The sequence below is a fragment of the Urocitellus parryii genome, chromosome 13 (assembly GCF_045843805.1).
Source record: "Urocitellus parryii isolate mUroPar1 chromosome 13, mUroPar1.hap1, whole genome shotgun sequence".
In the NCBI taxonomy this organism is placed as follows: Eukaryota; Metazoa; Chordata; class Mammalia; order Rodentia; family Sciuridae; genus Urocitellus; species Urocitellus parryii.
Genome location: NC_135543.1, coordinates 23,801,888 through 23,825,179, shown reverse-complemented (window position 1 = coordinate 23,825,179; position 23,292 = coordinate 23,801,888).

The window sequence follows — 23,292 nt, the reverse complement described above, 5'->3', positions numbered from 1 at the left end:
GACTCAAGCTCTGTCCTCATCCTGGTCTGAGGATGCAAACGGGGACAGAGGGGCACAGCAACCCATGGGAGGGTTTCTTGCCACCCCCGGTTTTATTCTGGAGTCAGTCACCAGAACTTCAAAGGCTGTGCAGCACATGATCTGTGAAACCTATCAAGCTGTCCCTGATGGTGACCTATACCTTAGGAGTGTACTCGAAGCCAGGCAAGGCACCTAGCACCCAATATAGGCAGAGACAGCAACAGAATAAAGGCGTCTTACTTTTCAGAAGATGTTTATAAAAGAAAAGTGACGAGGGCCACCCAAAGGGCACAGTTAGAATCCTACATCTAATAGGGTGATGAAGCTATTTAGTACAGTGAGGTGGGAAGAATCAAAGTGCTGTGGTGGCAGGCTGCCAACCTATCAGTGTACCAGGTTTCCAAGGGGCTCTATAGGACCACTCTTAGAGAACGCACAGGTGTGGACTCCACAAGTAGTCTCTCCCTCTGTTAACCTCATGACTGGAAACAGATGGGCAAGAAGTATCCCACACTGCCAGTGTTTGCCATGCATTCCAGCAATCGGCTTCAGCAGGCCACCACAACACCTGTGGGCTGGCTGGGGCTCAGCTGGAGTAACTAGAATGGATCTCTTGGGACCACCAGGAAGACTCAAGAAGAGTGGGCACATGGGGATACCTGGTAACAACCGAAGACTCGGCTGCTGGTTCTTAGGACTGATTCCTTAGAGATGGAGATACACAAAATTGGAACCGAGGAAAGAATCCACACTAGGATGAGGCTAGGAGAACAAAACAGGAACTAGCCACTAGCATTTGGACACATTCATGTGTCTATCTCATGCTAAGATGAGAGTTTCTGGAGTCATCCTTGCTGAATGGGCAACAAGGATGACAGGAGGTGGGTGGGGGCGTTCCTCAGTTATAAAAACAAAGAACATCAGGAATGTTGATGCCAGCAATCTCAAATCATTCCCATCCTCCAACCATAGCAGCAGCTGTGGAGTGATGTCTCTAACCCGAGCCCTGGACCAGCTTTACAGACCTGGAAACATGGGGGAAACTGACACCTAAGACAGCCCCATAGAATCATGAAGAAAAACTATTTCCATGATATTTTTGAAGCAAAACTACAGTAGTGAACCAATCCGTGGTTTTCTGGTTCAATAATTCTTTTTAAAAAAATTACTCTATTTTCAATGTCAGCTTTTCTGCTCAAAGGTTTTACCTTCTATGAAAGGTTAAGTCAAGCACTGCTTTAGAATAAACGAAGCACAGACTGAGGACAGAGTCTGATTGAGCCCACGAGCTAAGGACAAAAATCACAGAATTACTTTCATGGCACCAATTCCAGCTCCCCAGCTCGGGGCCTTCCTGTGATTCTGGCAGACCAACAGAGCCAGAAACTCAGTGGTCTCATTTGTTATGCAGCCCACCCACCCCGGGCATCCACTGCAGCTACCTATACAGCTACCAGTGAGCTCTTACAGAAAGCACATCTCCACACCTCTGTACCTCCAGCCATTCCTCCATTCCCCGGGTGGTGCTGTCCTCTCACTGGCTCAAGCCAGAGGCCTGGAGAGGGTCCTCCCTTCTGTCTTGGCTCAGCCCACAGAGCTCCCAATTCCGTTTCTCATTCCCACCACTGACACCTCTCCTCTAGGCCCCTCCTTTTCTCACTAGAGTGGGATGGACACAGCCTTGAGTTTGGACCCCACATCAATGCATTCTCCCTAGCATAGCTGAAGTGTCAAGAATTCAGACCCTCATATTCTTACCTGGAGCTCTTTAACGGCCTCCCTGATACATTTAGGGTCAAAGTCTTAACATGGTCCTCCACTCTCTGGCCCTGCCCAGAACTCTGTAGAGCCTTCTCTTTCCACTGCCTCCATGGAAATACACCAGTTGGGCTTCCCTGAATGTGCCCTGCTCTACCTCTGGGCCTGCACGCTACCTTTCCCTCTGCCCCTGATGCTGTGGAATACCCTGCCCTTCCCTTGTCTGGTTAGTCTTACAGCCTGGATGTCCCTTCCTATAGGAAGTGCTCCCCCACCTCTTCCAGAGGCACATGGCCCTCCTCTGTGCTTGGCCTCACCCCATATCCCTTCTAGGCCCATGTTAGCTCCTTGTGTCCTCGACTAAACCCAAGTCTGTGAAGGCCAAGTGCTCAATTCAGGCTGCATCATCCCAGTGCTCACCCATGACAGGAGCCAATGCTTGCTATCAGGTAAACTGATCCCCTCCACTTCTTGTCATTCTGCTCTCTTCACTTCATAGAGCAAGCCCTATAGAAACCATTTCTCATGAAGACTCACTTAGGTCCTTCACACTGGGGCAGCAACAGAACATCTCTAAATAGCCAGGCTACAGTAGTTACAGGAACTCAAACTGCACCAATTCTGAACTGCAGACTTGACAGCTGGAGAAACCTTGACAGTTACCTGGTCTGAGGCTTCTATACTCTAGGGTATCTCCAACGGTTCTAATACTTGCCTGCCACTAGTAGCCCACCCTTTCCCAGCCAGAGAAATTCTACCTTCTGTCTTACATCCTGAGCTTCAGGTAGACCGTTTTAGGAATGGAAGTGTAGCTCAGTGGTAGAGCACTTGCCTAGCATGTGCACAGCCCTGGGTTCCATCTGGGGTACCGTGCCCCTTGATTTACAAAACAGACCCAGAGAGGTCAAGGGGCTGGCTCCATCTCAACCTTTTTGTGCTAGAAAGGGGCCCTGTGGTTCCAGCAACCTTTCAGAGTCTCAAGCCACACACAACAGAGGTACAGCAGTACAAAGAGGGAAAACATCCTTATTAATCAGTGTTCCATACATTCTTATTCAATAGGCACACATATGCAGAGGTAATTACTGTAGAACAAGCATCTATAACCAAGCCAAGAATGCTGCACCCTGGAACCCCACCCTCCGGGCACCTGCCTTGCTCCTGAGAGAAACCATCATTCCCTGCCTCTTGAGGTGAGGTACCGGGGATGCTTTACTAAGCTAAATTCCCAGTCTTTTGTATTTCTTGAGACAGGGTCTCATTAAGTTGCTGAAGCTAGCCTCGTACTTGGGATCCCCCCCCCCATTCCTTAGCCTCCCAAGTTGCTGGGATCACAGGCATGCCACATTGTGCCTGGATAATTCCCTACTTTTTAAATTCCCTTGCTCCTTTTTGTAGTTTGACCATTTCTGTAAGAATCTTTGGATGACAGCTGAGCCCCGCCTACAGCTGAGCTTCAGAGAAATGTGTATCCTTTTGTGGCTTGCATCTTTTGTTGATCATTAAACAAAATTTACTCATGATACTGTTACCAGAGCCTGTTCATTTTAGCTATTTTGTGCTATTCCATTTATACCATGGCATACCTCTCTTAAATATTGATAGTTGATTAAATGGGTTTCCTCTCTCCTGTCTTCAACCTAAGTCCACCTGACTTCATGATTGTCATGAAAACATCTAAGATCTCAGAACCACGTTCCTCTGCAGACTGGCTGGATATTCCACGAAAGCTTCACAATAGGAAATCACGCAGATGGACCTCCTACAAACGTGCACCTTGACAATCCACAGCATCTCCGTCGGAGGTATAATAATCTTAGATTCTAAAAATAGTCTTGCTCTTTGCTGATAAATCTCAATCAGGATGTGCATGGTGGCACATGCCTGTAATCCCACTGGCTCAGGAGGCCGAGGCAGGAGGATCATTAGTTTAATGCCAGCCTCAAATTTAGGGAAGCCCTAAGCAGCTTAGCAAGATCCCATCTCAAAAAATAAAGGGCTGAAGACATGGTTCAGTGGTTAAGCAGCACCTGGGTTCAATCTCTGGTACTAGGGGAAAAAAAAACATCTTAGTATAAACGCATAAATCTACTGCTGAGGATTTTAAGTATTTGGATAAAAACTGATTACCTTCACTAACCAGCTCTTGAGTCACTCTTGTCCAACAGGCTGGTCATTCCCCTCAAGGCCAGCTATGCAACACCCAAGATGAAATGTACCTGTCACTTCCACTGCACTACCAGGGAGGCACCCTGGCCCTCCCTCTCACAGAAGTTCACCAGTTTTAAGTGAACCTATGTGCTGACAGTTCTACAGCCAAAGCTCCATGAAGAACAGTCACCTTGGGGGACAGTCTTAAGACTAGGGAGGCAGACCAGGAATAAATGGACCCCTCATTTCTAAGGCCTGGAAACCCTGCACACCTCCCCAACAGCTTCCACCACACTCAAGAACGCTGGTGAGAAAGTTTATGATGGTGACACCCTAACGGGCACAAGACGCTTCCGTCACCACTGACCAAACCCCTTTCTGTGAAAACAATCATTTGTTTTAGAAACAGGATCAGAGGAGAAAACCATGAACACTGACCATCCAAAAAAGAGAAACAGCCATAATGGTGAGAAAACCCCTGCTGTGCTAAGAGACCTTTGAAGCATGCTCTCCAGAGCATCAGCTTGCCGCCTTGCCCCCAGCTGATCCACTGGTCACTAGCTTTTCCAGAGGTAGTACTGGGGAGACAAGGACATCTTCATCCTACCAGTAGCAGTGTCACTGCAGCCACACTGTGGGGTGCTTGCTGCCCTGCCTACCCCAGAAGACATTCTCTGAACAGCCCACAAGTATGTGACCTGGCTCAGATTCCTCTACTGGTTCCCGTCTCCATGAAAATCAAACCCTGGGGATGGTCTTCAAGGACCTACCCTGTCTCCACTTCGCAGCCTCACATCCTGCCTTTCCTCACTCAGCTCCAGCCAGGCTGCCTCGAGGATCCTCACAAGGGCTAGGCCCTCTTCACCTCAGGCCTAGGACCTGCCATTCCCTGTTGGAATGTTCTTTCCGATACCCAACCCACTTACTCCCTCTCACCTGCTTCAGGACTGTGCCCAAATGTGAACTCACTGCAGCTCCAGAGGCCACCTCCCCACAGCTCCTACCTCCCTTCTCTGCTTCATCCTCTTCCTGGCACTGAAGAGTATTTACACACCGAATGCTTTATCTCATCTTCCTCACTGTGATACGAGTCCCCTGTGGCTGGGAGCCATAGCCCCCACTTACCCAAGAATCCCTGGCATTGGTAGGCACATATTTGAGTAAGACAGTATTTACTTTCATCTCAAGAAAGTGGGGTACTTAGTTGGCAAAATGAAGACTTTGCTAACTCTGCATTATTGAAGAGGACCAAAGCTGGACTTTGATGCTAGACCCAGAGGTCCCTAAAGTATGTTCAATATATCCTGCCGCTTGAAGGGGAGAAAACCTCAAACGTGTTTTTAATCCGTAAACATGTGTCACTCAAATCAGCCACTCCAAAAACTCCAAGTGTAGGGCCCACTAAGGTTGGAAGGAATGAAATTTTTACGCTATTAGTAAACAGTTTCCAAGGATGTTTGTAGCATGAACGGGCAAGAATGATAAGTGTATTAGGGCTGTTGAGATGATCCTGACAACATAGGATAAGGATCTTTAAAAGTTTAAAAGAATAGGGTGAAGGTGAACAAAGCTAAATGTTTACAGAATCAGAGAATGTCTTAACACATATACATCAGGCTCCTATAGTCATACTCCATAAACGGACATCAGCAAATATGAAAGCCACTTTAAAGTGGTCACAACAAGACTCACAAAGCTGAGGTTTCTTTTGAGACTAGGTCAAAGAATTCCCTCTGGCAAGATCCTGTTAATATGATTTCCACTAAAGAATGAAAACCTTAAGTAACCAAAAGGAGTTGAGGGGTGGTGGGAGGTAATGAAATTTTTCTCTAAAAACTGAAGTAGAAACTGCCACTGTGCCTTTATTTCCAGTAATGTTCAGACCTCAGTTTAACATGACCAATTCAATGGTAGGCAGTGAGGCTGATGCTGAAGTTCACTACCATCACTTATCATTAGGAGCATTTCCCACTAAAGAAAACTAGTTAAATCATGATTATCTTCCAGGAGATAGTTCTACTGAAACCAGAAGGTCTACTCTGCAAGGGGCACTGAACAGTAGATTGTTAGATTGAAACACATGCACCCAACTTCAAGATTACAGCTTTAAAATAGCAGAGAAAACAGCCTTCTGGGTCTTATCCTCTCCAAAGGATAACTGTGGAGCAAACTCTTCAGATTGCATCTTTCACTCAAAAATGCATTCTTTGGGTTAGACAAGGCAGAAACTCCCACAAACCAGGCACCTATTAAAATCCTTCCTCAAGAGGTCAGAACTATGAGCCATGAAGGCCATTATTGTCACCTCCGTTGCTGCATGTTTGCAGAACGTTTTGCAATTATCACCAGTAGTTATTAAGGTCCTTAAATTTTCTGCAGTTCATGCTGGTAAAGGAATCTCATTGAAGTAAAGCCAAGTGTGCCCACTGAGTACAGAACTGGACTGCCTAAGCCTTAGCTTTTCCATCACTGCTCTAACCTCCTGAAGAACCTCCAAGTCTTACTAACTTATCCTCCTCTTCCTGAAACACAACTTGGACACATGTAAGAGTCAACTGGAAACCATTATCTAGGCATTCACATGCAGAGGAGAAAGTCTAGGTTGCTGTGTTCAGAGCACTTACATCCTAGTGAGGGGGAGACACAAAATCGGGTAACTGCCATGAAAAAAAAAAGTAAAGCATGGTAGGGGCTTGGAGACAACTGCAGCAGGGAACGAGAGTGGTATTCAGACAGAGGGTCAAGAAAGACCTCCAGGAAGTGGCAATATAGAAGAGCAAGGGCGAAACAAAGAAGCAAGCCCCGTAAGTATTTAGTAGGTGAAAGCCTAAGAGTTGAAGCCCCATTCCAGCATATCTAGGCCAAGCCACCAAAGCAACTCTATCACAGGTGTCCCAAGAGTCTCGGAACACAGAGCCATGAAAATAAACACGGAATCCTCTGCACAGCCACAATACTGACCCATCACAGTAAGCAGGCCATCGATGTTGAGGCATCCTCAAGAGATGAAGGAAAGGGCCCTGGTGAGCCAGTCCTATCCATAGCCATCCAACTGGTCTCCCAAGGGAGAGACTGGAGGAGGCCCAGGCACAAACTCCATGATGTAGTCATCAGCCAAGCACCACCAGCAGCATCTTCCTTTGATCATTCCTTGGGTATGGCACTTGACACTGGCTACACCCTGTGAGGAACCCTTTTCTATCTGCCCCAAGCCAACTCACCCTTCTGGTATAGGCTCCCCCATACACACACTTTCACCATAGCAATTAACCCCTGGTGAACAGAAGGTTCTGTACTAACACTGAAGGAGCTCAGTAACCTGGATAGTAACAGTGACCTATACCCTATGATAAGCTTACAGAAGTGACCCATTTAAAGAAGTGAGCCCATTTTCAGCAGCGTAACACTTGGCACAATGGCTCTCTACTTTCACTACAACGTTAAACAAACCAGACCATCAATTTCAATAAGGCATTAGTAGGGTTTCTCCTATCGTAAACACCAAGTCTTACACTCACATTAAAGTTTAAAAGTGTCTTTTAATCAAGTTACACAGATGCTGAGTGATTGCTCATGAATAATGCATCATTATGTTGCTTTCTCATCACCAGGGATTAGGATCTGTACCCTGAGATCCGTTTTAACCACGCCTCTCACCACCTTCCTGGCCTCCACCAGTGCATGAGGCTGAACATGCTTCCCACCCCCTCTAAGAAGCACCTCCCTGCTCAGCATTACTGAGTAACAGTGAGCATCACTCACATCACTGCCCTCAGGAAGCTTAATATTCTGAAGGGTTTTTTGGGGGGGCAGGGGAGGTAACAGGGTTTGAACCCAGGGGCACTCAATCACTGAGCCATATCCCCAGCCCTATTTTAGGGACATGGTCTTGCTAAATTTTGCTGAGGCTGGCTTTGAACTTGTGATCCTCCTGGCCTCAGTGGCCCAAGCTGCTAGAATTACAGGCATGCGCCACTGCGCCCAAACTCCTACTACAGTCTGTTGAAGGGCTACTGTGACATAAAACCATAGCCTTACCCTGCCTCCCAGGACCCACAGCACAGTAGCATCCCTGTGATGCTACTGTGCTAAGTTCTGCCAACTCCACTGCAGCGCAGAGTTGGAGGCAGGCAACTACATTTTACTTTTGTGTCCAAGATGAGGGACATCACTAAGCCATCAGACAACACTGAATGATGTAGTTATTCAAGTTGCTGCTTCCTTTTGTGTCTGAATATATGTCATAGCCTTATAATTATCAGGCTGAGGGGGAACCGCAGTTCATTTTGCACATTCAAGGACATCTTAGAGAAGCATCCAGATAGGTACAGCAGGCCATTTCAAGACTGAAGTTAGTGAAGGGGTCTTGTGTGCTGGTAAACCATCATGGAGAGCCTCCTACCAGTTCTTCTGACCCACCCTCTTCTCTCCAGCTTTGATTGTTACCTCACTGGAAGCAATTCAGGCTGCTGCTCTTATCTCCCAGGCATCTCAAATGCTCTTTTAGCTTAAGGAGCATGGAAGTTCAGCTTTTGTTCAAAAGCTAAAGAGCTGCTACACCAATTGGAAGAGAGCACACAATTAACTCATTTTATCGATTTCCCAAGTTTGGTCCCGAGCCTGAACAAATGGGATCAGACTTCAAAAGATTAAACTTCCATCTCACAAACCCATTTATAGCATTAAAAAAAAAAAAAATCTACCTGCCACCTGAGTTTGGGTTCATGGTCCTCAGCCTCTTTAAAGCACCAGGCTTCTCATTGCTACTTCATCTGGTTAGATGGAGGCCATGTGAAGTTCTAGCCAGTGACAGACAGGTGGCACAGTGAGTAAACTGAGGCACAGGTCTGCCCGAGTTTCTAAAAGAATATGTAGTTCTTTTTGAAAGATTTGGTTGTTATGATACTAAGTTTATGCCATTTACAATTTGGAGAATGCACAGAAAGCCACGTTACAGCTGCCTCAAGAAAGAGGAAACCCATGTCTCAAACTGGCACCAGGCCCCTCTCGTTCTCTAGTAATTCCTTACTAGTCCCACCTCTGACAGAAGGAAGCAGTAGTGTAGGTATCAGGAGAGCATAAGGGAAGTGTCCAATGCCAACTGCCACCTTTTATGAACGGGCAACTACAGAATCCCCTTCCATGGGGGACAATTTCCCACAAAACCTACATGTTTGGCAAAGGCATTACTTTATGAACAATACCAAATTGTGTTCAGGAGGAATGAATGGCAGCTGCTACTATTTAGACCAATAAGTAGTCCTCTTATGCAGCACATATGCCAAGGGCACAGACCCAGGCAGGCGAGGGGAAGAAGAGGGTAAAAGGGAGACAGGCAGTGGAAGAAGGCAGAGAGGCAGCATAGTGAGCCCATGGTCCCCTCCTAGAGCCAAGCCAGCCAGGCTCTCAACACACCTCTAGGGCAGCAGACCCCTCCCAGCCCCTGTTAGTGCCAACTCCTGGTGAGCTTTGTCCCTCCCTGTGACCCATGTTTCCACCTAACAGGGTGTTAGGGCACAGAAGCATCACCCTCAGGGTCATGCGATGAGGGTTCAAAGCAAACAGCATTTGGTTTGCCTGCATCTGGGACTGTTACTAGGCACTAAGCAGGGCATTCTGGATGACTTAGGCCTTCTCAAACTGTCTGGTAAGAGACCATTTACTAAGTTCCCAATCCTTCACAGACTTACTTGCTGGAACATGAGAGCAACTGCCACAACACCTTCTAAAAGGTGGCCTTGCCCCTTCAGGTGACCAGGATCTCTCTAAAATGCCTCATCATGGGAAAAGCACACCCACCCAACCAACAGCTCAGAGGGGCAGTTGGGCCCCCAAAGGCAACTGGCTTCTAATTAAGGGATAACGCAGGCCTTGGGCAAAATCAGGTTTATGTAATAAGTTACATAAACTGTCCCCAATTCAGACATTGGTCTGAGCTGGGCAGGCAAGTTTAAGTGCCAGCTGACTTCCTCAGAAGCTGCAGCTCAGTGGCCCAGAGGGAACTCGGCAAAGAGCTGAAGGACTGGAGCAGGAGTAAGAGCTGTCCTTCTACTTGAGGGGATCGAAAGCAATTATGAAGGAGAAGGCAATTACGACGGAAGGGTGGGGGAGGGCAGACGAGCAATGCTGGTGTCACCTCCATAGGTGGAGCGTGCAGCTAGGCCAGCGACGGGATGCTGCGCCGGCCAAGAACGTTTATCCCCAGAACCCTCCTCTAACCAAAGTCGAGTGAGAAGGCACACACGCGTATTTGTCTGCACAAAGACTTCCACACCCAGGAGGCTCCTAGATACCCCAGAGAACATGTGGAAACCTACAGATGTACCTAACAGAAAGCCAGAGGACCCCAGTTCTAAACCAGGCTCTAACCCTACCCCCTACTAGTTCTATGACTTGCTGGCCCCCTCAGGTGTGGCATCCTTGGTGTGGCCCTGCCTACCATTTACACCTGTCTCCACACCTGTGGCTTTGTCTTCTGCTCCATCACGCTTTTCTAGATGCCACAGACTTGGTCCTCAAGTGAGTACAATCCCGGGCCCTGCTCTTCATCCTCATTTTTACTTCATCCTCATTTAGGAAGATGGTGGCAGACAAAGTCCCTGTCCTCATAGAGCTGACTGTAAACCCCTACCCCAACCCCCAAAGTTCCTTAAATCTTTCAGCATGACTTCAAACTTGCAGAACAAGCTTCTAGAACCACTTTATAGCTGGCCTCCATATTGAAGTCCCATTTCCAAATACGGCTCTCCTAACATCGTGGGTAATTCTTAAGGGTAGTAATTATTTTTCTGGTGAGGATTGGGTAGCAGGGCCTCGTGTGAAATTTGGAGGTTTCTCCTTTTGCTTTGGAAGGAGGATTTAACATCTCCAGCTATGACCAAGTTAGACACAAGAGAAAAGAAACCACCACACCATCCGCCTGCCCCACCTCTCCATCTACCCCTCTCTTCAGGGCTATAAGACACTCAATGTGTTGCCTTTTCTAGTATATGGCCCCATATTTTACTGGAAGGTAGTTACAAAATGAATTGCCAGAAGTTTTTGGTGGGTGTGGGGGATTAGGGATTTAACTCAGGAACACTTTACCAGAGTCACATTCCCAGCCCTTTGAGACAGCATCTTGGTCAATTGCTGAGGCTGGCCTTGAATCTGCTTCAGCCTCCCAAGTTGCTGGGAGTACAGGTTTGTACCTTCATGCCCAAATTTTAGACAGTCGGGGGCAGAATCCTGATAATCATTCCATAGACCCTTGTGATCCCGAGACCCAAGTTCTCAGCTGTGGGGGAAGTAAATCGTGTCACTCCATGGACAACAGGGCTACCATGTTTTTGGGTTCCTCCAGACACTCAGCCCAAGTTCCCAAGCACTTCACGGGGAGATCTATCCCCATAGCCACCTTCTTTCTGCTATAGGGATGGAGTAATGGAAATGCAAAGTGGCTTTTATCATTTTCTAGGCAATAGCCAACACCTAAAACTCCTCCATTACTCAATAAGTACACCAGGAGGAGGATGTTTCCCAAATCCCAAGTAAGAATGTTCAGAGGAGCCAATAAGTGGTTTTGCCAAAGGACCCAGGCTTAATTCACTGACCCAAAGTGGAATTGTTTACGTCTATAGTAAACAGAATCCGATTTAACTTTAACAGCCTACAACATTTGACATCTCCAGTGTCTCAAGTGCTCCATTAACATGATAGGAGACAGAAACGACAGTTCAGTCCCTAACATCAAGAAGCTTCACCTTGCTCTAGTTAGGACAGTGGTTCTCCAAGTGAGGTGCCTATAGCAGCAGCAGCAACTAGAAACTCGGACCCTACCCCAGATCCACTGAATCCAGGTCCTAGGGGGCTCAGGCAACTGTCCAACAAGCCCTCTGTGCAATTCCGATTCACACTGATGTTTGAGAACCACTGAAAAAAAAAATAAGCCAACAGCATGGAGAATCAGCATCTGTGATATCTTTTAGCTATGAACATGATCCATAAGTCGCATACTCTTTTTTTGACAGTAACAGGGTCACAGAATTTATGAGGTACAATTAAACACTTACCAGCAACTGACATTGTTAAGCATTAGCCCTAAGCATTCTGAGTATATCTATGTGTATTTCTATGTGCATTTCAAAAATATCCACTTTTATAGAATTGTCAAATCATCATGTCCTCTGGTCTCAATTTGGGGTGTTGAATGAAAGCCACTTGAGTGTGGGGCCCTACAAAAAAAGCAAAGGACAGAAGTTCCTACAAGTTCCCTCTAGAAAAGAGGCCTCAAAATCAAAAATCATGTGCCCATGAATCCTAAGCTTTCTGGAATACTCACTTCCATTAAGATCCACCATCCCACACCTTTATAAAGAGTCTTCTGGAGACTGGGACAGCACTTGCAGCCCCATTAATGGATTGGGGACAGGCCCCCACAATCTCTAAGCATACCATGAGAAGCAGCTCCAGACATCAGTTCACAGAAATTTTAAACAGATTAAGTAGTTCTGTACACTGTACCTTCGCCCCCTTTCTCCCTGGGAGTCTGTTTCTCTAGAACCAGAACCTGTAATCTAAAGTCAGAATTACCGGTACCTACTTGCTCCTTAAATGTTCTGAAAGGCCTGGCGAGAGTGCATGCACTTCCAGGGCTTTCCTCTGTTGACTGGCACGGCACCGCCCAGCAGAGCAGGAAACAAAAGAAAGCAAAAGCTGCACAGGCTCCCCAGCTCTTGCCCCTAATGGAAATGATTTATGTTACTATAAACAGCTCTTCTTTTGAGCCTCAGGTCTGAGGCTCACATGGAGGGTCTCTCCAGCTTACTTAATATCCCCCCATCCACGGCACCTCAGGCCTTGTCCAAGGGCCTCTACCTAGCTCAGAAAGGAAGCTTTTACTACACAATAGGAACAAAACCAAGGGCTGGGCCACCCAAACTGCTCCTGCACTGTCAGGCTTCATGTGGAAATGCAAAAGATAATGGGTTCAAGTACATGACAGCCATACATTACCAGGGCCTAATGAAAACAGCCTTTTTATTACTGCCTTAGCCTCCTCCACCCAACGCAATCAAGAAAACGTTTGTCAGATGATTGCATCTCAGTAGGGAAATAGCATTTATTTCTTGAAAGAACTTAATTCTTTAAAATATAGCTTAATTCTTTAAAATAGCTCCCTGTACTCAAGACACTAAAACTGTCCCCCAGCTGGGATGTTCCTGGTTCAGCTCTGATGGACAAAGGTCCTGGCAACCTGACAGTTGGCCATGCTCGGACCAGCAGAGCCTGTAGCTGCTGTTATGGAAAACAAACCTGCCCCTAGGACATGAACCCCACTGAAAAAATTTTCCAGAAACGGCTGCTACAGGCTTTAGTAGTTAACTGGTCTTTACCAGGAAGACACCTACTTTTAACCGAGCTAGAAGCCCCAGTTGGGGTTCCAGTGCATACACACCAAAGTTTATGAACTTCCTTGAGAGCTTGCTAAAACAGTGCTGGGCTCCAGCCTTAAAGATCCTCATCTTTACAGTAGGTCTGGGCAGGACCCATGAATCTTGTAGTTCCCAGGCACCGTTTGTTACTAGTTGTGGGTGACAGAAAGAACAGTACTAGCCCGGGCTACAGCTCATCTCATTACCCAGCAAGGAAGTGGGCATCGACCATCAGCCTTCATCTGTGGATTCTCTCTTCACCTATAAAATGGAAGTGATGCCCAAGGTCTCAAGTTCTGGATTTCTAGACAGTTTCTGATTTCAGCACATGTAAGTATCCTCAGAAGGTGTGTTGGGACCGACTCCTGGGCTTCTCCACTTCCTACAGTTGTGTAGGCCTGTGGTGGGCCCAGGAGTCTGGGCTTCTCACCAGGGTGATGTTGATTCAGTTGCCTAGCTCCTGCCCCAAGTGGCTCTGTCCTACAGCACACGAGTTTCTTCACATTGAGGCAGTGGGCCCTTGGGCAATCATAATTTTTAAGCTCAGCAGCAAGGACACAATAGGCTTTACATCTTTCAGTTCAATTTCTCTTATCCTTAAGTTCTATTTCCTCTCCGCACTCATTACACGGATAACTGCATTCCATGTCCCTAAACTTTTAGTCTGTGGATTTTGAGACTGCTGTCGTTGCAGACTTGTGGCCCCAGAAAGCACTAGTTTTCCGTTCAGTGGTCCACCTGGTTTGCATGATGGGTCACAGAGAAACTTAACTGGGAAGGACAATCCCGAAGATGAAGTCGTGGAGATCTGACGACTTGCCTCAAGTCCCAGAGCCAGGCAGTGCCAAGAACTCATTCTCTTGATCTCTGGCCCAAGTATTTATTTACAAAGCTCCTCTTCCCTCCAAGGGAGGGGGTGCTAGAGAAAACCCACCAGTCAATCCAAGCTGCCTGCCAACCAGCTTGCCACCCGTCCCCGACTACACACACTTCTGTTCCTTTTCAAGTGCTTCTTTCCCTGAACTTCGTGGAGTTTAAAAGAAAATAGGATTAGTTGGAGGGGATCTTGCCAGTGGAGGAAAATGTTTTGGATGTCCTCTAATACATACAAGTATTTTAATCAGCTAGTTAACCAGAGCCTACCCCACAGGGTAGGGGCCTGGAACCTGGGAACGAGGAGCAGGCAGCCTTCTAGCTCCAAGGTTGAACACTGGGTTTACCAAGAACTTAGTTCTTTGGAGTATCTAGCTTCTAGCATCTGGGGCCTAAAAGGGACATTAAGCAAGCACCACTGTATACTGCACAAGCAGAATGTTAGGCATTTGCAAGCCATCTGAAATATTTAAGGGAGCCTCTTCAACATTATAGAAAAAAGGGAAAAAGTTCACAGAGCAGCGCGGTTTTTCCCCGTCTTCGATGAGAATAGAGCATCAGACACTGGTCAGCCTCATGACCTTCACCATGGGCATCCCCCTCAAGAAGGCACTCTCACCAAGTCTAGATATCGAAGGGACTCAATTTGGAGGCCAGGCCTGGTAAAGATCGGCCTCAGAGCCACAGGCTTATGAAACCGATTCATGGAAGGTGGGAAGTGAAACAGCATGGACAGGAGGGTGACACCTCAGATCTGGGAGTAACACTGGTCTGTGTTGCTGGGACCCACAGAATCTGTGAGGTCCCAACAGGTCCGTTCTAAGGAAACACCTGGGAGATGGAGCTGTGACAGCTGCCAGGAGCATTATTTGTATCCTTCACCCCTCTGCACCCAGGCAGAGGGCAGGGGGAGCCCAGCACTCCTGGGTCCAGCCAGGCCCTCAAGTTCAGCCACCTGATCTATACCCATCACATGGGTGTCTGTCTCCCCATATGTAAGGGGATGACAATCCCTGCTTAGTCAGGACGGGAGAATGCTTATGTCAGGGCAAGGCACTGCCCCTGCTCTGGGGTAGTGCAGCCTTGGAGGGTGCCCCACTTCAGAAGAGTGGGCATGAGCCCTGCTGCTTCCTGGTCAGCTGGTGGATGAGGAAGACTGACCTGCATTTTGATGGAACACCTGTGCATGTTCCAGCTTTTCAGCCGAGGTGCTGAGGATCTTTTCCATTTCTGCCCATCGTCCAGCAAGTCCCCCTACTTACTGCCAACCTAGTTCCAAGTTCTGAGCCTTTTCAAACACCACTCTCCATACCTGAAATACTTTCCCCCTCTGCTTTTCAGATTTCTCTAGGCCTAATCTGAATCCCTCCTAAGACCTTCCGGTTCTGGAACTAATTCTTCCCAAGTGCTTTCAGGAAGGCTGAGCTCCCCGCTGGCACTACTGGCCCCCCACTGTGAGTCCCCAGTGTGTACCTTAGTGTACCCAGAGTCCCAACTTCACTTTGTACATCTGCCCCCTGCTACATTACAAGCTTCTCCAAGTCTCACTTATTTCTTCATCCTCAGCATCCAATTCTCAAAATGGCTTAACTGATCTCTACAGTAAGATAATTTCATCTTGTAAGTAAATTTCCTTTAGTAAAAATCCTAGTACAGGTGCAACTCATTCTAAGCAAAGTAGATTTAAAAATCTGATTTATTTAACTAGGTGTGGTAGTACCTGCCTATAATCCCAGTGGCTCATGAGGCTGAGGCAGGAGGATCCCGAGTTCAAAGCCAGTCTCGGCAATGGTGAGGCACTAAATAACTCATTGAGACCCTGTCTGAATAAAAAGGACTGAGGATGGGGCTCAGTGGTTGAGTGCCCCCAAGTTCAATCCCTGGTAGCCTCCCCCACCACACACAAACACACACTCTCTCTCTCAAAAAAAAAAAAAAAAGATTTAAAAGATAAAAAGGGCTGTTACAAAAGAATTCACCATTTAAAATAGCTGTTTGATACTTAATTTTCCAGGACCTTGCATTCAATTCAGTCCAGCAAACATCTGAACTGTCATCCAAGGGTGGTCTTTGGGGCTCACTGCAGGTGGGCTTACCCTGTGCACTTCCTCAGCCTCATCATCCAGCATAATTCCAATGCATCCATTTTAAGTCACAAGAAACACCAAGCCCCCAAAATGCGAGTAGGAGCTCTCTTTATTAGCATACTCACCACCAGCACAGAGATGCCCCCACAAACTGAGTCCTAGGGCTCTTGGATGCATAAGCAGATACTCCCAGACACCCAGGACCCATGCAATAGTCCGTTTTCAAATCTGTAAAGTCATCACCTTTCAATATAACTTTTGAAGTGGGATGTTATCTTTTAGGGTTTTTGTTGTTTAAAAATCCTATTTGCAGTATTCACACACTATGGAAAGTTCATGAGTCTTGCCTTCAATCCCAAAGCTGCTACTTAGTAGCTCTGCAATCTTAAGCGCCTTGTTTATTCTGATAGCTCTCCTTCTTCATATTAAAAGCACAGTGGTGTGATGACTAAACATCAGATGCAGAAAGCACTAGAATACTGGGCACCCAGGAAGCATTCAATCATTTTCATCACCAAATTACCTTTCTTCCCAGGAGACAATTCGCCTTAAAAGCCAGTCCTTCCACAAAGTCTGCTCCAAGGAGAAATGGACTTCTGCTCTAATGTTGCTTAGAGACACATCAATCGCAAATCATAACCACAAGGAGATACCATTTTGCATCCAATAGTGCTGCTACAATTAAAAACAATAAACAGCAAGGATATGGAAAAACAAACTTCAGGCATTGTCACTGAAGTGAAACATGAGAAAATACAAAATTAAGAAAGCTGAAAACAGTTCAAGTGATCTAGCAATTCCATTCCGACATACATATCCACAATATCTAGAAATAGGTTCCTGCATGCTTTTCCATGAATATATAGCAACACTAATTCACAATGGCTAGAACATGGAAATATAACATCTATAAGCTCAGGAATGAATAAACAAAATGTAGTCTACCAAATGTGGTATATCTATTCAACAGACAGCCACAATAGTTCTTATATCACAACACAGATGATCCTCAAAAACATGCTCTATGAAAGAAGTTTCATACCAAAGTTATGTATGATTTCACTTTTAAGAAATATCCAGACTAGTTAAATCCAGAGAAAGCAAGTTAGTCATTGCCACTGGTTAGCAAAAAAGAGGATCTTCTTTACAGGTGAGAACACTTCAGAAACTAGACCAGATTGCTACTTGGGTAAATAAAAGAATACAGTTTGGCTGCATTCAGCAAGAGATTAGTTATACAGTGTGAATTTAACCTCAAAAAATTAAGGGCCTACAAGGTAAGATTTTTCCATCTTCCATCCTAAAAGGGCAGCATTTGAGGGTGTCACTGATGGTGCCATCATTCCTCAGATACCCATCGGAAGCCAGCAGCGAGGAAGGTAGACTTGCCACAGGTCCCTGCCCAATACGTCTCAGCCTAGTGGATCATTTGCACCAGAGTTAGTGCAGCTCTGATGTGTTTTTGTGTTTGTAACACAGACATGCTATCCAACTCGTTCTCCCACTCAAAGCTGTTATTCATTTCAGTGACAGCTAATAGGCCCACAAATCACATCTGTACAAATGAGACCATTTTTCCACCATAGCACATTTGGTTTTTGCTTAATAAGTTCACCGAATTCCCATCTAAAAGTCCAGAAAAACCACACTATGACCTATGATTAGCATGAAGCATCCTGTGTGCAAATACCATGCCCCCCACCATGACACAGCCTTATGCTGGTTTATAGTTGTAGAGGTTCTAGTGACTCATTTTAGTCACAAAGCTTCACAGACTTCACTGTAAAACCACGAGATTCTGTAAGCGTTTTCTTCCACAGTGCTAACATGTTTTCATCAAAATGTGCCTTTAGTTGAACACTTGTTCCCAAAGGGGAGACAGATTTGTCTTCCCATGGACCCTTCAGCCTCCCTCCAGCCAAGGGCTGCTGGCATTTCCATTACTGGGAATCATCCATGCTCCTTCTGTTTTATTAACAAAGCTTAGGCAAAGCGTGAATCTTTCCATCTCAACCTTGTTTTCAAGGGAACATTAAAGAGAAAAAAATCCTTCCAAAGAATTAAGTACCATGGAACCAGAAAATGCTTTGCAGCCGGAAGGGAAGATATATGCATGGATTACTAGGAATCCCTGAAATACACATAAACCTGTGAGTGAAGCGTCTCGACTTTACCTACATATCCTTCCATCATTAACTCTACATCATTGTTTGCTTCTGGCACTTCTCCCCTGCTGAATCATTTTGAATTGTATATCCTGTTTATTAAAGTGAACTGGAAGTATTTCAGGAATGTCTTAAACTTTTTATGTTTACTGCAGCACTATTCACAATAGCCAACCTATCACCCAAAGTGTCCTTCAAAGGATGAATTTAATAGTGACACATGCACGAGGAAATACTATGATTCATAAGACACCTATCTTTTGCGGCAACATGGCTAAAACTAAAGGACGTGTTCAGTGATATAAGCCAGGCACAAAAACATACCATAGGTGAAACAAAAAAAAAAAAAGAATAATGGTCAACAGCAGCTAACAGGGATAGGCAGAGATAGTACCCATTGGTATAAAGTTTGATTGCAGTAAGCAAGCTCTGGCACTCCACTGCACAGGGCGACTACAGCACAAGGTGAATATAGCACTACACATTTCAAAGTAGCTACAGGAAAGGATTTTGAATGTTCTCAGTACCAAGAAATGACAGGGAGATGACAGATATGCTACCGACCGATTTAATCCTTACACCCATACGTTAAAACATTGCACTTAAGTGATGTTCCCCTTAAATATGTACCCTTTAAGTATGCAGTTGATTATGTGTCCATTAAAAACAAATTTAAAAACTCTTCAGTAGGAAGATTTTAGGAAAGTAAGAAATCCTCGTTTAATTTCCCCAGTCCGGCACTAGAGGCAAACCTAAAAAGATGCAGAGCCTGCAGAGCTGGTGCTGGAAACCGGACTCCCATCAAGGACTGCAGGTGAGCCGGAGTTGACGGAAACCAAACACTGGACTCCCACCCCCAAGCCTCGTCACTCCCATGTCTTCCACTCTGAGGACAGGGGGTCCTGCCATAGGCAGTGTCCCTACTGCACCTGTCCCTGTAACAGTGCATGCCCGACACAAGTGCCAGTGACACCAGCCCTTTGGGAAGAGGGTGAAAGGAGATCACCACCTTTGGGGCTTCCCTTTCCCAAGGGAACCGTGCCATACACCTTCCTAAGTACTGAACTATGAACTCTGGAGTTTAAGGGATGCATCACAATTGGCAGTGACACCAAGTTTCACCACTACTTAACCAATATCTGCAGGGTTTATGTGGTGTTGGGAACCATCCTAGAAGCTTTATAAAATACTAAGTTTAGTTTTTGCAGCAACCTTATGGTGATGGGGAAAGTTCACTTCTAGGTACATGTTGAAAGGAACTGAGAGCAGGTATTTAAGAAGATGATTGTACACAGATGTTCACAGCAGCACTATTTACAAGAGCCAAGTGATGGAAACAGCCCAAATGTCCCAATGGGTGAAGGAACCAGTCTTATACAATGGATTTTTCAGCCCTAGAAGGGTAATTCCAAAACATGTTACCACATGGCTGAACCTTGAGAGTTTTGTACTACATGAAATAAGCCAGACGTGAAAGGTTAAATACCATCATTATTCCACATGTATGAAGGACCTAGAACAGGCAGATCCAGAAACAAAATAGAACGGCAGCTGCCAGGGACTGGGAGAGGATGGGGTGCTAATGTTTGGTGGGATGATCACAATGTGAATGTGTTATGCCACTGAACTCTACCCTTAGAAATGGTTCAACTATGGTTAGGATAACAGATTTTATTGTGCATATTTTGCAATTAAAATTCATTTTAAACTTTTTCAAGTTTTATATTACCACACTAATGACAAAAGCACTCCGAGATAGCATTATGGTAAAGGACCTTCTTCCAGATATGGGCCCTTTGGCCAGACCATAGAGTGGCTAGGGCACCAGGGACATAATGCTCCCTTCACTCCTCTCAGGGCCTACACTCTGCTGGAGACCAACACCACTGCCTAATTGCTACTGAGGCACAGGCTACAGAAGGGCAGAGCAGAGCCAAGAGGGCACATCACAGAGGAGCACAGGGCTGTCAGTTTAGTCGCCAGGAAGCAGCAGCAGTCTGAGTTGTCTGTTAGCAAACCCAACTGTCACTCTGGTGAGCAAAGGTCATGACAAGTCAAGAGCTCTCATCCATTCCTGCTCTCAATCCACATGTGGCCCAGGCTCAGCAAACTCTCTGTGACAGCAGTCAAGCATGAATCATCCCCCAGACCTGTTCAAATATGCACACAGCACACAGAGCCCTCCAAGCCTCCAACACACTGGTACCACCTCACAGCAGGACACAGTAGTAGAGTGTGCACTGCAGAACCAGTCCAAAGTCCTGGGTTTAAATTCCAGTCTAGTCCTGCTGCTCTCTGGCTTCGTACCCTGGAAAAAGTCATTCAGTCTCTGCACCTCCATTTCTCACCTACAAGAAAATATGTACTCCACAGGGTTATGAACTGAGGGAACCGACATATGGAAAGTGTTTATATACTTCAAGGACCACTCTAAAATTAGCTGTTAACCATTACCCTATTGCCTCAGCACAAGACCTAGAGGCAGGTGGGGAAGGAGCAACACTATTTACAAAAAAAAAAAAAAAGGTCAAGAAAAAGCAAGCTGTTTGAGGTTATATGTCTCCTTCAAGTCCCCAGCCCTCTCCACCACAGAGGACCTACAATAACCCAAAAGCATTTCATGAAAATTATAAGAACTCAACATTTAAACACATTATACACCATTTTTCCTGATGCCTGGAGAAAGCAAGATCCCAGGTTCTCCAAATCCAACACCATAGCACGCAAAGGCCCTGGGTTCAATTCCCAGTGCTGTAAAACAAAATATCCAAACCCATCATCTCCATCTAATCCCAGCAGCCACCACTTCCATCCACTGGGAAACTGGCTAAAAGCACAGGTTTTACTTACCACCTATTAGGGTTCTCTTCACCTGTACTTTACCACCACAGGTAAGAGTCTAGTGGTAAAACATCGTACCTGACCCTCAAACTTGGTGGAGATGGCAAGAAAAATGCAAGAGCAGGTACCAATAAATGCTGAGCTCTGGTGAAACCAACAAGAGGGATCTAGCTAAGCTGAATCAAGAGGATTGATGCAATGAAAACTTGGTGGAGCAAGTGGAATTTTAGATTGCTTCCTGTGACAGGCAATTTTATGTCAACTTGACTAGGTCAGAGTATGACCATGGGGTACTATGTTATACTATGTATATACTATGTTACTATGTTAACTAAGCTATACATTCTGGGTGTTTCTGGAGGAGATTTACATCTCAATTGGTAGACTGTTCTCTGCTTCTTCCAAGGCTCAGGTGGACTTCCTTTATGGAACTCGCCCACCAGTTCTCCTGGTTCTCGGATCTTCAGATTTGAACCCGATCCATCAGCTCTCCAGCTTGCCTGCTCTAGATCTTGGCACCCAGCCTCCATAAACATGTGTCTCAATTCCATATTTTGTATAAATACATACATCTATACAGATGGTTCCTGACTTAAGATGATCTGACTTAATGACTTTGATGATGTCAATATGTAATCATTCAACCATTGTTTTCCACTTGCAGTATTCAGTAAGTTACATGGGATAAAAACTACTTTATAATCGTGTTGGTTATGAGAGGACTCTGCCCAACTTCGGGCTAATTTGCAAGTTCTGAGAATTTTCAGGATAGGCAAGGCTGAACTATGGTAGTTCAGGTAGATTAGCTTACAATGGGCTTATTAGGAAGTGACCCCATCTTGGCTGATGAGCATGGGTATATGTAGGTATTACCTGTTGGTTCTTTGTCTGAAGAACCCCAACTAGTACACTACACCAAGGGCTTGGCAGACAGGAAAGGCAAGTTCCCAGAAATCTAGGAAACTTCATGAAAGGAGACCAGAAATTTGGAGTACATAAGCGAGCCGACTGCCATGAGAAAGTGGTTTTAAAAGGCTGAGAAGACAAATAGGAGTGAGGATCTTAAGGCAAAAGGGAATCCGAGGACCACTGATGGATTCAGAACGTGTCCACCTATGCTGGCAGACAGGATGGATGCCCATGATCCTGAAACTTGCTGTGATTCACAGGAAAAATAATTTCTCTATGCACGAGAGTATAGCAGGCTGCAGCCTAGGAGGCCACTGCATTTGTCCAGGAAGGACGACAATACATGAGGCGAGATGACAGAGTAGGGCCTCAGTGAAAGGAGATCTCTTCCCTTTAATAGATGCACACTCCCTTTGACCCAGTGAACAGCTCAGCTAAGGGAGAAGTTCTACACCCTGCCCAGACACGAAGACCAGAGGGCTCGGAGAGAAGGCCAGCACCTAAGAATGAGACACTTTGAACTTCCCAAGTTTTGCTTTACCCCTCTGGCCTCAGCCTCCCCTCAGAGAGCTGGAGTACCACGCTGTGTGCCTTGCAGAAGGGCTGCGAGGGTGAAGTGTGGAACATTAGAGAAGGAAGCAGCCCAGTGAGACTAGCACCAGCAGAAACCGCCACGGGGTGTGCCTCCAAGCACCCAGTTACCTGCAGTCCACTGGAGAAACAGGCTTTTTTATGAACTAGACCTGCAGAGGGTCACCTCCATAAAACACTCCAGAGCCTCATTAGATGCACACAGCAGCCATTTGCTGGCTCTCGGTGATGAGTCACTGAACGCTTTTACCTTCTACACTAACACATGCCTGTTACAGCCAGCTCAGGTATAATGAGGCAGCCTAGGTGAGGTGAGAGCAAACACCCAGGAAGTGGAGCAGAGATGATGAATAGGGACCAACAATGGAAGGCTGAGGCCAAGTGATACTCTGGAGAACACAAGGAGCTCCCACTACGGTGAGACTGGAACTGGTGGTTGAAACCCCACCGACAACCCCATAGACCACACGGCCAATGCTGTCC